Genomic DNA, 14,937 nt, shown 5'->3' with positions numbered 1-14,937 from the left:
AATATGCATTAATATATAGTGTTTAATCCTACTATCCGGTGGACACGGGATTTGGCTACTTTTGGATGAGCAGTAAAAACGCGACACATATGATGAGTAGTAAACGGGTCATTCAAAGAATATATATAGTTATACATAGTATATACTATGTATATACACACATAGTATATATATATATAGACGTTCTTTGGATCATTTTTGGTGTTGGCAATAATTTTCAAAATCGTGCCAAGGCTGCACCGTATACTAGGATATACCTATATATAGTTCTTAAAAAAAAATAGGTAATAGATTAAAATAGATATAACACTTAGAAAGAAGTTTTCCAGGAACTTTTTACGTAAAACACAGCATATCAGAAATTGATCATGACATATCACAAATCATGAACACTTCAATACATATAATATATAACCTTATTTGCAAGCTTTTAATATTAGCATATTATTAAATATAAAGCAACAATAAATAAAGTATAAGCAAATGTAAAGTAATATGCATATGTAAGTTAATAATACTTTGTTTTTGGCAATCAAGTTCTCAGTGGTTAAAAACACACCATAAATTAGAATAAGTAGAAATAATTATCACTAAAAAGAAAAAGTGCTTTTAAACAGATTTACAAGCAAAAGTATAGCTTCTGGTAATAAAAATTTTGCAATAAAATGTTCTGTACCAACCAAGAATTAAAATAATCATAAAATTTTATCAGAGAAAATTATTTAAAAACTGGATTTCATTAACTATCAAACATAATTATCAATAATAACATATTTAAATTCAAATTAAACATATTCATAATGTTATGATCTGAAACAGATCTATAGTTACCAATAATTCAGAGGAAATGGATATGAATTTCACACACTTCTCAGCAGAAACGTTACTGTTGCTTACACATAGCTTTTAAGAACTTCATTTCACGTGAGCACTTTGCTTTGTATTAATATTTCATAACTGCATAACTGAAATTCTTAAATCTTAGCAGCGGCACATATTGCATACTTGCAAAATACAAATTAATCTCTAATTATCTCATGTTTGTATATATGAACTTGAAAAAATTTCTCTAAAAAAATACACATTCAAGAGATACCTCGATGGCAAACTAGATAGTATTATCATGCTATTTTAGATTTCTTTTTCCTTTTTGGGAGTATGCCTCTTGACCATGCAGTTTTTCTCTTTTTTGGCACTTTTTTTCTCCTTACAACAGACGATGCTTTATTACCTGTTCGCTCACATTCAGAAATTGGAGACAAAACTTTAGTACTGCTTGGATCTTTGTTAAATGAGCTGTCAGTGGTATCTTCAACAACTTTTTGCGATGCATTACCATGTGTACTTTCTGTAGTCAAAATTTCTCCTGTACTTGGAGATATTTTATCAGTAAACTGATTTACAGCTTCATTAAACACTTCGCCTTCTGTGGAAAAAATTAATTCCCGTTTAACACTTGTAGTTTCTATTTTATGATTATTTAAAAATAACTCTCTAGCAGTTTCTAATGGTACTTTCTTAACAATAGAAATTGCTTTAGTAATGGATTCAGGTAACCATACAGACATTACATAGGCAGTCATTTCACATTTACCACTTTCAACAACTCTCTCATAAAAATTTAACAAATATAAACAGATTTCTTTCAGTTTTTCAAAGTTTTTCACTGGACCATAAGTATCTATATACCATAATTTTTTAAGATTTGTTTTTACAGCTTCATCATAAACTGCTTTCCATGTACTGGGTATTTTACCCGACCTTACTTGTAACAAATGCTCATTAGTATTTCCCATCTTTATACAATCAACAAGTGAATTTACCATTTCGTCTTCAATTGAATCATCGGTTTCACAAAGACTGTTTCTAAAATCTGTAATCATCTCATCGTCTGGTATACTTTCTGCGGAATCTTCATCATCATCATCCGATTCTTCTGTATTTCGCTCAATACCAGTTTTATCATTGTTCACAGATGCCGATGACAAACATAATGCGAAATAAGGCTTTTCAAAATCAAAATAATCAGCAGGGTCATCATTTATTCCAAGGGATTTTCGATGAAGATATGTTAATGTTCGATTTAATACTTTATCATGGTGCTCTTTCATCGGACTATTTTTGGCCTCTTCCTTGATTTTATCATTGATTTTTTTGTCGTGAAAACTTAAGATTTTTTTAAAGGGAAGTTTAAAACATTTTTTGGGAGAATCGAGGTACCAAACACATGCTTTTCTATTTCTCTTGTTGACACTTCGAACGAGTGCTGGCCAATAGATCTTTCGAAATTCTGCCCAAACAATAGCACCTTTACGAATATCAGTTTCTTCTGGACCCGATTCATTGTTATTTTCTAAAATATCGGGTAAATCATCATCCGAAAAAACATCATCTACGTCTTCGTTCATATTTTCTCGACTGCAAAAATGTGACGTCACTTAATCACAGGAATTTTTCTGTTTATAGACAGTCACTGCGTCCTAGGATGAAAATGCTCACCATAAGAAACAAACATAAATAATCATTACACCTTTTATATTTAAATTGAAAACATTTATGAAATCAACGTCAATTACAGTTATATCGTTGACACACGCCTTTACCTACATACTCCTCCCAGCAACAGAATATCAATAGAGGGCGCTACAGTTTGGCTATTTGAAAACAGGGAATAAATTTCCCCGGAGCACCTGCATGAGGGAATATCTGCTATTCAGTAGGGAAAACCAAGGGAAAAAGAAAGGGAATGCGGTTAAACAACAAAGTTACGTTATCAGCTTATACTGAAATACTGAGCAATAGATCATAACGGAGCAAAAAGACGAAACTAATCGTATGATATGAAACTGATACTCATTTTATTAAAAGCATTAGTTTTTCTTTAAGAAAGCAAGTAGTAAATGGTGATCCAACAGGAATTTAAAGCGAAAGAGGCAAGATTTAAAGCCTATCTATTATTTTTTAAAGGAACTACACAGTTTGTTACCTCATTAACCATATAATATTTTAGATCTTGCTCAGACATTCTTTCAGATGATATCAGTTCTTTCTTGTCCATTTTAAAACACTGTTTCATATTTCATACTTGATAAGTAAAAATGCTTGATTTTTTTTCTTTTTTCAGAAAGGCAGCACATTAGAATCAAAAAATACAAACAGTATGGTAAATGCTTTATTACTGACTGCAAGTGTTCAAAACTGCCGCCCAAAAGCCCTGCATGCCCATGAATTTTTCTTTATTCCAAAACTTGACAAAATGCTGCTTAGATAATAGTTGCACTGCATTTAATATGAAACCTGAAAGTTATCCAGTCTTAAATTTTTTCATTGTTGTATACAAATTATGTGTAATTAAGTAATAGAAAATTGCATGCAACAAACTCTTTTTTTTTTTTTAAGAATCGAGCATCGGAACTAACTGATAGCATTCTGCAGTTTCAGCCAGTGAAGCCAATGGCGAATTTAATTAATTATTATTATATTTAAATAATTCAATCTATAATGAAACAAATTTTATTTTGAAAAGATATGATGCTATGCTCCAAAATTAATCATTTTTCTCTTTTTTTTTTAAATTTTTCCCATGTAATTTTATTTCCTTTAACCTTTCGTACTAATGAAAGAAACAACGATTTACAATCCCTGCTCCCCAAAAGAGGTATTCTTCCTATCACAAGATATATAGGTTCATAGATAATACCATGTTGTATGAAACTGTGTTATATGAAATTAACAATTAATACAAAATAAAGGGATGCATATCAAAAACAAAATATATTTTTTAAATGGATCTAACTGTTTATTCATTTAAATTTAGAACTTTTTGTAACATGATATTCCTTTTCTCCTTTTTAAAAAAAATGTTTCAAAATTTGTATGTTCATCTTCCAAAATATAAATTTTCCTTTGAAAATTGTTTTCTTACTTTCAGACATAGTTTGGGACTAAATTTTGCAATAATGATTCCTAAGAACATTAGAGCAAATTAGTGACACATACCAAATTTTCCTTTTTAAAAATATTCTTCCAAAATCACAACTACATAATTTATGCAATCTACCAACTGAACACTTGGAGCACAAGCTACATATAGTGTTGATGGTCACAACTCAATTTCAAAGTATTCAACTCAATTTCAATTTGGGTACTCCTAAAATCTCTTTCATTTTCATGTGTATTAAATAAATAGGTTGTTACTGTGTACTGCACATGATGGGATAATTTTGTAAATGTTTAGAATAAAAATTGCATTATCAAAATATGTACCTACATAAAGTGTTATAAGTGGGTTATGCATATACATTAACAAGCTAGAATGAAACCGTATTAACAGTTATGAGAGTTTACACAATTTTCTTATCATGTAAGGGCAAAACTGTGTTATAAAAGAGATACCTATATAATGTTAAGAATTGAAGAAACAGATTGGAAGGAAATAAAAGTAAAAATATAGAAAACAATCAGAAAATTCTACAAGTTACAAAGAAATTTTTGATATAATTTTTACCCAGGATCAGTTGCAAAGTTTTTAGGAATTTTGCTAACCAATTCAATAACACTTTTCTTAACCCCTTTCTTAAAATATTGCAATCACTTCGTAGAAGCCATGACATAAGCTGGACATCAATATTAGGGAAAAAGTATTCTAAAATTTTTAAACATATCATAAAAATTAGTAATATTCTTTTTCAATGTGCAAATTTTTTATGCAACAAGTGAAATAATGCAACAATAAAAAAGTAAAATGCAAAAAATGAAATAATGCAACAATAAAAAAGTTCAATCAAAAAATATGAAAAATGCAAAACTCCACAGCAAAATCTAGTACTGCTGAACTGTGATATATATCTGAGCTAGATTTTAGGATGCAGATGTTATGATCCTGGTGATACAATTATTATGATGCAAGAAAAGCATATTATGCTAAAGAAGAATGTTCAAGCACAAGTCTTACTCGAAACACATTGGTATGCTATGCTTTGCAAATTTAAATGACATCCGAGGGAAAATATCCCAAAATAAGTTATTACTGAACCAGCATTATTGAATTTTCCCTCTTCTTACATAGTGGAAGCAGATTTTAGTTCAGTAATTTATTACAGAAAACATTCATTATACAAAAAATTGAATTGATAAAAAATCCTCAAAGAAATAAAATACTATATAATATAAATTTTTCAGTTTTGGACTTCTGTGAATATCAGTTTAATTCTTCTTCATAAAATGATAAATGTTTAAAAAATATCATTAATTTTTAGGAAAAGTGTTCTAAAAATATCTTGGCTCTACTCTTATATATGCCCTAAGATCACCAAATGTGGCAATAGGTGTTTTGCGCTGGTTTTTGGCATGATGGTTGTGTAAATGTTTAGAATAAAAATTGCATTATCAAAATATGTAGTTACATAAAGTGGACATACATTTGGGGACAATGTTGTTTGTATGGCAACCCTTTTGACATTGAAACTTAACTCTTTTGCTTCAGTGGTTTAATTGCTCATTGATTTGTGTCGTGAGTGTTTTGAATTGGCCTATTTTGCAATGATAGACGTGGTGGCAAGATTTCAGCCAAGTATTTTAGATTATGTGGAAAGTAAATTTAGTATTAAAAGCTACGATGTTGGAGTTGTTAACGAGTCTTTTGTTCACGGGTGTGTTTATGAGGATCGAAGTGTATTTTTGGAATTTCTGTGGGACTTTTAAAACAGAGTCCGAAATGTGGAGCTGCTATGAGAACTCGGATGAAGAAGGGAGTTTCTGAAAGCTCTTGTGTGGATTTGCAGTCAAGTGGTTGCTGGTAATGTGGCTGTCAGCGGAGTTTAAGATTTGGATCGTGGTTTTCGTGTAGTTTTCTAAGTTAACTTTGGAGGAAGTTTTTATCATTACTTTTGAAATTTTGAATTGCAGAAAGACATGTGATATAGCAAAATCGTGGCATTTTTGTTCACAGACGTTGTATGAGTGGCGAAATTTTATTAACGAATGTATTATGGTAAGTGAATTTTATTTTACTGTTTTTATTTTGTAGAATGTTATGTTCATTATTTTTTACTATGAATTTCTGTTGTTATTGTTGTTTTTTGAATTGTTTGTAATTTTAGTTATTTTAATTTATTTTGTTGATTTGTGCACAATGCCTAGATTGTGCAATTCGTAGATTTTTTTTTTAAAGTTTAAACAGGATGCTGTGTACATGGTATTCTTTGAAATTTATAAATTTAGATAGTAATATGGCATAGTTTCTTGCCAAAAATATTTGGCGAAAAATTTATCGCCAAGCGAGGGCATATATAAGAGTAGTTCCAATATCTTACTTTCCAAACAATGTTAGACTAGTTCCTTCATTTTTTTAAATTTATTTATTTATTTAAGAGAACTGTAATGATTTTATATATAAAACTTATAATGAACTAAAAACTGACAATTTATACCAATAATGAAATTGCATGTAATTTGAAATGTTGATCAAATGAGTTGGAAATTTATAAAAAAAAAATTTATTATATAAATAAATGAATTACAAAAGTTTGAATGCTTTAAAAAAATATTTTGGGCACTTTTAATTATGCAATTGCAAAATATTTATTTGTAAATATGTAAGAAGGCATTCAAGTAGCATATGTACCTAATGTTTTTTGAAAATATTATCTTCATTCTTATTTCAAGACCATATCTGTGTTTTGATATGAAACTTTTACAGTTTATATTGCAATATAAATCAAATATACAAGTAATCTAAATCATATTAAAAAATTAGTTTATAGTAAATGCTAATTCTAGATCATTATATTAACTATATTTGTTTAGTTATGTTGTTAAATAAGATACAGTTCGAACTTTTACGGATTCTACATTTGGGCACTTATCTTGTAATAGTATTTAACTTCAGAATATAACTGCAATTGTCGAATATTACAGTTAAATACCTTCTTATCATACAAATTCATGGACTGATTTTGCATTGAAGATACAAGATTTCTATATGATAATCAATACTGCCTTAAGTTTTAATTAAAAATTTAATTTTCACTCTCGGAACATTACTGTAGAGCTTCAAGAGGATTCTGATGATTTTCAGGAGATGGATAATCCAAAAAGCATTTTGAACTGTTAATAAAATAAGTTATTATCTGTATATATATATATATATAGAAAATTTCAAGAATGATTTAATTGATACAGACACAATTTTTTTCCCAAATATTTCCATTTTTGATATTAATTTATACAGAATGAAAAGGCAAATTGATTAATTTTGGATGCACTGTAATATTGAGATCAAGATTATATTTGCAATCTATGTGTAAAATGAATTGAAATTTTAGAGAATCACGTATAGTGACATTGTTTCAACTTTTCATTGAAATTTGCAGATGTTTAGTCTGTTGTTACTGATTATAAGGAGATACGTTAAATATCTATTAATTAATGTTTTTTGAGTAAAAGAAAGGAATATAGGTGTACTAGTGGCACTGAATTTTTAATTTATCTGATTTTTAAAGGTTTTTCACTAACCCTATCACTAAAATATCTAGCATATTTTATATATATAAATATATATCAGTATTACCGAATATTATTATTTAATATTACTGAAATATACTTTTTGCATCAGTATTAAAGGCTGTCCTTAATTTAGTATATACAGCGGCTAAAAATGTACTGCACAAAGTAATGGTAAATGGCGAAAAATACAAAAAATTCAATATACACACACGTATATGAAAAATGCTTTCTAATCGGAAACAAAATGTATAAAGACCTAATTATGGTAAACATTTTACCGAGTGGGAAAACTTGAATAATTAAGCACTATTTTATAGTTAATAAAAGAGGAGGATATTAAGTTTTGAAAATTAGAAGACTGTGTATTGTCAAAAATGGAAGACATATTTTTTAATTGTTTGTTGAAATACTATAATTTCATTAAAATATTTATTATTCCACAATTGTAATCATACCTAACCAGGCATCAGTTACTCCAATGTCCATTCATCGGTTTAAATAACTCAACAGAAGAATTTTGGAATTTATTGCCAGTAAAACATCTGACACACATATTTTTTTTCTACTTATTTTATGGAGCAGATATAATTTTTCGATCTTCAGTTGTAAAAGGAAAGGAATAACAGCTCAATTTGATTTCTAAATTGTTTAAAAATTGGTAATATATGGTATTAATTGAAAGAAATGCTCTAAATTATCGAACATACAACGCGCGGTCCATATAAACAGAACGATTTCTTAAGTAAGAAAAAGGTCACTAACCTTCAAATAAATTTATCTCCTTCAAAATAATCGCCAGAGGTCTACAATTTTTGGAATGTTTCAGGTCATCGAAATACTGTTTATAGACGTCGAAACTTGCCGTTCACGAAATACGCTACCACTTGATTTAATAACCGAGATGCTTTTAAAACTCTGTCTTATCAGGGCCAACGTAAACTTCGGAAAAAGGAAACAATCAGCTGCCAATAAGTTGAGAGGATGTGGTGGGTGATTTATCATTGCAAATGAACGCTTAACAAGATACTGTTAACACAATGCTGTATACGGCTATCGTGTAAAAGAAACCATAACGAGATACATTCCGCAAGAGAAGAAGAATGATCTTGCTTGTTTGCATTAGATGTACATAAGTCACGTGATCTCTGAGGTCATTTGCAATGTTTGTTTACAAAAGGTATACATAAGTCAAGTGATCAATGAGGTCATCGGAATGTATCTCATTTCCTATAGCCAAAAATTTACTTTTCTTAATCGAAAAAAATACCTCCTTGTTAAAACACTGATTAATTGATTGATTTTCAAGGTGAAGAAGTTCTCGGTAATCATAAAATGCAATCAGCATCACCTCAGTCTTTGATTTCGGCATCCGCGGTTTTGTCCCTGAGGGACTTTTCGTTTTGCGATTTTGCGTCGAATCACTCTGAATGTCCATTTCACTTTTCAAACGTTGCCACCAAATATTATCGCCCTGTATTACATTTGAAGAAATTAAAAAATGAAGAATCTGCATAAATGTATGTATGTTTCTCGCATTGTGATAAAATAAGGGTACCTGGACCCATCGAATTTTGAATGACGTAATCCTACTTTGAATATGGGCATCTGGAAGCCCAAATGTGAAATTTGGAATTTGTTTTATTATCGATTTCATATTTCGTAAAACTACATATACGAATTTTCGATTAAAAAACTCAACGATTTCAAAGCGAGCAATGGCAACGTTGTACTGAAAAAGCATTTTTATCTCCAGTGTGTGAGACTGTGTACCGGAAATTCTAAAGATATACTCAATATAAATTATTTTGTGATATTGCTCTTGAACTGAATTTTATGGTTTAAGTGCGAAGAACAGGATATTTAATAAATAAAGGTAACACACAAAATGTTAAAAAACGCCCTTTTGGACGTAATTTAAAATCTGAAACATTTCATATTTTCTTATCTCACTCTCTCTCTTTTTTGTTGTTGCTGCATCGGAGAAAACGGTTCTTTCCATTGTGCACTTTGTCTTTTTTTTTTTTTTTTTCTGGGTCATATTGTAGCCATCAGGTCTCATATCCCGCTATGATACACTTCCAGAAATTGTTATCCCGCCTCGCAGTACCACAGCCAACTGCAAGATTTCACGGTCACGGTAGAGTCAGCAAATCTTCACAGGAATCATCTTTGCCTGTCCCTCAGACGGAAAAGTAGTTAGTGACTGACTGACCCACCGAAGGACTCGGGTTTGTAACCCGGAGACGGCATGTTTGTAATAGGCAACGATGGTCCACCTAGGTGCCTCCATAATATAAAGACATCCGCTTCCAGGCAATGCCTATAAACGGCTACAGCTCCGCTAATGGGGGTTAAAATATCTGAAGGGTGTCAGATTTTAAATTACGTCCAAAGGGGCGTTTTTTTAACGTTTTATGTATTACCTTTATTTATTAAATATCATGCTCTTCGCACCATAAAATTCAGTTAAAGAGCACATTCACAAAATAGTAATTTTAAATTGAGCGTATTAGAATTTGCGATACACAGTCTCACGCGCTGGAGATAAAATTCAGTTCAATAGCAATGTCGCAAAATAATTTTAAAATGAGCCTATCTTTAGAATTTCCGATACACATTTCCGCTCGCTGGAGATAAAAAGGTTCTCCCTCCCCTCGTAGATTGTTGCCATTGCTCGTTTTCAAATCGTTGAGTTTGTTTATCAAAAATTCGTTAAAGGTTTACAAAATATGAAATCGATAATGAAACAAATTCCAAATTTCAAATTTGGGCTTCTTTCACATGCCCATATTCGCAGTAGGATTACGTCATTCAAAATTCGATGGCGTCTATGTACCGTTGTTTTATCACAATGCGAGAAATATACATACATTTACTCAGATATTTTAATTTTTATTTCTTCAGATATAATGCAGGACTCTAACATTTGGTGGCAACTGTTTCAAATATACATACATTTGAACGGGCATTTATAGTGATTCAACGCAAAATAGCAAAACGAAAACAATAGTCCTTCAGGGACAAAACCCCTTTGCACTAAAAAATATTTTGTCTTCTTTTTGCAGTTCAGTCAGAACCCAAGCATAATTAACGATCTTAATAACGATGCATCACCGCAGACTGTTCGAATCATCGCTGAAGCTTCAGTACCAGATTTACCTAATTTGCTACAAAATGTAATGTTACAACGTTGTTCCATCTGGAAGAAAATTTGCTGTACAATCTCTTTCTTCTCAGTAAATGAACATAACTTTGGCGTTTTGATATGCAAACGACAAAATAACCAATTTAAACTGACTTTAATAAGAATTGTGATTTCATTCTTGTTAAACATACATTCATTCTTTCACTTTTTACTTCCTCGTACGAAGTAAAGGAAGTACAGTACAGAGTCCGTAATCCGGACGTCCATTATCCGGAATGATCTATAATCCGGACCTCAAAGCCACAAACTTACGCATTCGCGTTTAATGCGTGCGTTTGCTAAGCATGCGCGTAAAGCGTTTACCCATGCGCACTTCCGATAATGAAGAGTGACAGAGAGGTTATTGAAAACGAAAAAATTTCGATTGACAAGTTAGTCGGTATTCTCGACACAGCAATTACAGGACTTGAACAGTGGAACTTTGTAACTGAACAAGAAATTATGTCTGTTAACAGAATTAAAGAGAAAGTATTAGCACAAAAAACGAAGCAACTTAAACAACTTACATTGAAATTTTGATACCTTTTAGATCATAATTGCTCTTTGTTTCATAAATTGCGGTTTCATATTTTTAATTGTATAATTTCTGCATGCCATCTCAGTAGATTTAAATTGATGATCTCAAATCCGGAAAAACCCCTAATCTGAAATCGCCGAAGTCCCGATGAGTCTGGATTACGGACGGTACTGTATTATAAGCACGAAATATTTGGGGTACCATATTTCAACAGAAATATTTATTTTGACCTTCCCTTCCTGAATCCATATGGACGCTTTTTTTGCGTTGCGTCTGTACGAACAGACAGATTAAAAATGGATTTAAAGTGGATTCAAAGTTGTCTCGCATAACTCAGAAACGATTACCCGTAGAAAGTTGAAATTTTGCATATGGGGCTGCTATAACATCTAGTTGTGCACCTCCCTTTTTTATGGCAATCGGCAAAACCAAACGTATATATATTTCATTTTAATTTTAATGCGTTTTTCGGTTCCTATACTTATATTTGGGAATGTTTTATATTCGTTATGAAAAAATGAAATAAAAGCTTAACTCCCTTACAACAAAAATTAACTGAGATACTTATTTTGAAAATTTGCATTTTTTAAGTCAATTTCGACTTAAGAGATCGGTTAGTTTAAGCTAGAATAATTCCAGGTAATAAATTTAAATGAAGGGCGGCAAAAAATATGTATACTTTAACAGGTCGTTCATGGAAGTCATGATTACTTCCTTGAACGGCCTGTTAAATTAGATTTTTTTAGTTTGCCATATGGTCTTTTAATTTGTTCGGTTACTTTATGGGCGCACCTTGTATTTTGCTGTATATCAAACAATGCAAGAAAATTTCGTATCAGATATGTCAGGGGCCGATTTTATTTTATTTTTAAATTACTAAAAATAACATCAGATAGATGATATTGAATAACTGAATTCTAAGGTACAATACATTTTTTTTTTTTACGTTAAACTGGGGATTCTGTTAAAAGAAAGCAATTTCTCTGCTTGCAGATTCGTACCTTCAATTCCCAAACGACCACTTTCGATTGGTTACGTTGGCATCACTTTATGACACTACTAAGACAAAAATAACATATTAGCCACACCACCTTGCAAGAAAATGTACGAAAACCGCTCTTATTTTTTGCTCCGTAATTCAAAGAGCTTTGTATTTAAATTTGAAAGCGATAAAGATGACAAAAACATGCATGACATCAGCAGCTTTTCTGTTTTCTGGAGCTGTACCTTGCATACAAAAAAGGTGGTTATCAGCTTTGGGCACTTCCTGTCAAATGCAGAACGAAACTTCGCCATGACAGTGCTGCCATATACAGTTGAAGCGTAATAAGATGCCCTCATGAGATTGCGCCGTAACAAATTTTGTCACAATTCTGCATACACACACGCACGATCACTGCAAAAATCATACGCCACAAAAAGTTATGCATAGCATACTAAATAGTTAATAATTAAATAGTGAAACAAAATGTAAAAATACCAGAATATATATCCGAATTCTTACATAGTTACCATAAGAGACCACAGCAAAGCCATGGCAGCTGAAATGGGCTTTCGCCTATTTAATATGTGATGGTTTATCATTTTGGATATGTAGATTATCAACAAATTCTAAGTCTTTATTCAAAAATAAGCCGTATTTATGCTAGTATACATTACACTTTGGTTATTATTCATATCCATTCCTCCAAGCTTAAGTTTGCTACTTAGTAGCATTAATTTATACAGAAATACTATTGCTACTAATAAATCAAATTCCATCATTACAAAAGTATTTAGAAAATGCATTTTAACATTTTATTTCACCTTTTTTAATTTTCTTAGAATATAACAGGGAAAACTTTTTTTAAAAAAATTCTTTCAGTTGATTCAATTTAAGGGACACGAATCTTATAATTGAAGTTGTCTCAGACTCATGTAAGAAATGTGGTATTTATAAGAAGAAACTTACAGCTATTAATCAAAATTTGAAAATAAAATGATTAAATTATTAATTTAAAAAGTTTTCAAAATTAAATTTAAAACTTGGAAATCTTATTTCTCTGGATTTTAAAAATAATATATGTATATAAATGCATCGTATCGGCAGGCATTATATCAATTCGTTGAAAAGAGAGACTCCTCTTTGCCCCATCCAAAGCAGATGAAATTATCTGATTACTCGGCAAAGTACACGAGGGTTATCTATGTAACTCGGCAAAGTACACGAGGGTTATCTATGTAACTCGGCAAAGTACACGAGGGTTATCTATGTATCTATCTTTGTAACTCTATGTCTTTGTTGAGGTATTTTTAAGGCTTCTTAATTTGTGGTCCTTAAAGCCTACTCTTGTATCTTCCTATACTTTCAAGAAAGGAAAAAAATAAAATTTGAATTAACTTCATATAACATCATATAGCTAAATATCTCAGAGTTTAAAAATTAGACATGGCAATCGTCTATCACATTTTCTCTCAAGTGTGACACTGTATGAAATTTATCTTTTCTACGAATTTCCCACTTTAGACTTAGCAGCGAAAGAGGAATTTAATAAAGCACTATGACGCTTCGGTACTTACTTATTATACCGTGACCCTTGCCGGAAATTTCGACAACGGTTGATAATCGTTACTGCGGAATTCTAAAGGAAGTGGTCATCCATAATTAGATACAGCCAAACAAATTTATCTGGCCAAACATAGAAACAGCTGTGCTATTAACGTGAGTAGCAAAATTTATTCAATTTTTAGGTAACAATTTAAAGATTATCCAAACTGTAATAACCTTAAATTATTAAAATAAAATATATATTTCCTTCTATTATTATATAAAATTAAACGTATTTTAATTAATTGCATTTTAATAATACAAGTATACTGCAGTAATATATGATTAAAAAAAACTCCTTTCGAAATAGTCAAGAAAAAGGTGGCTCGCAGAGCATTCTGATTTATAAAAATGGCCCCCGCTTGAAAAAAGTTTGCAAAACTCTGTACTAAGAGATTGAGGTTACAAATTCGAAAAACCACGAAAACCAACCGTGCAGCTAGCCCGTTCACCTGCGCCTCGAAGAAGGAATAGCAAGCTATAAAGTAGTTTTTTTAGTTTGGTTTATTTAATTACGGCAAAGAAGACGGGGTTATCGGCCTAAGGGGGGAACACCTTCGTGGAAGACTATCTAAAGAAGTCCAAGAGAGAAGACTGTATAGAATTAATAACTATCAGCAACGACAACATAAGATATTGTAGAGACATTAGGATTTTTTTGGAAGCAGGTAAGATGAAAAATTAGCAACCGCCTTCGCCGGGAATCGAAACACGGACCTCTAGAATACCGGCCCAGCCTGCAGAACCACTACAACACGAAGGCATGCTGGAAAAGCGGGAGAAATACCTTATAGTAATATCACCACTCATCAATTTATTTTTTTCATAGATCCCAAGATTTATACCTACGATTTGCGCAACCTTACCCTACCTACTTCAACTTAATTGATGAAAGCCACTCAGAAAAGTTGTAAGCACGGTGTAATGGGTTTACTTATTAGTATGTTTATTAAACTAATATCACAAATAAATAACAAACATCAAAAGATCATCAGCTGAACAAATCCGTCATTGGTACTTACGTATTATCGCAACCAGGTTGGCGCGATTTGTAAGTTTGAGTAAAAAAGTATGAATAGAAAGAAAATGTACATTTATTAATTACAGATAATTTTTAATACA

At 31.2% G+C, this 14,937-nt stretch overlaps 1 protein-coding gene across 3 annotated transcripts in view; it reads right to left on the bottom strand.

Annotated features, from left to right (window-relative positions):
- noc (zinc finger protein no ocelli) overlaps window positions 1-14,937 on the bottom strand; it is a 35,771-nt gene that overhangs the window by 13,207 nt on the left and 7,627 nt on the right. The window contains exon 2 of one of the 3 annotated variants that reach the window (XR_004758427.2): window positions 832-2,480. The exons of 1 other annotated variant lie outside the window; for it this stretch is intronic. The gene's annotated coding sequence lies outside the window, so the exon portion shown is untranslated. Of the gene's footprint in view, window positions 1-831; window positions 2,644-14,937 lie in introns of those variants that run through there. One more of the 3 variants, XR_015042195.1, reaches the window with a different exon arrangement.

This window comes from Stegodyphus dumicola, chromosome 7 (assembly GCF_044657685.1).
Source record: "Stegodyphus dumicola isolate Sdum_Otavi_A_Nest chromosome 7, ASM4465768v1".
In the NCBI taxonomy this organism is placed as follows: domain Eukaryota; kingdom Metazoa; phylum Arthropoda; class Arachnida; order Araneae; family Eresidae; genus Stegodyphus; species Stegodyphus dumicola.
Note: the sequence above shows the minus strand (reverse complement) of the source record. Positions and strands in the feature narration are given on the sequence as shown.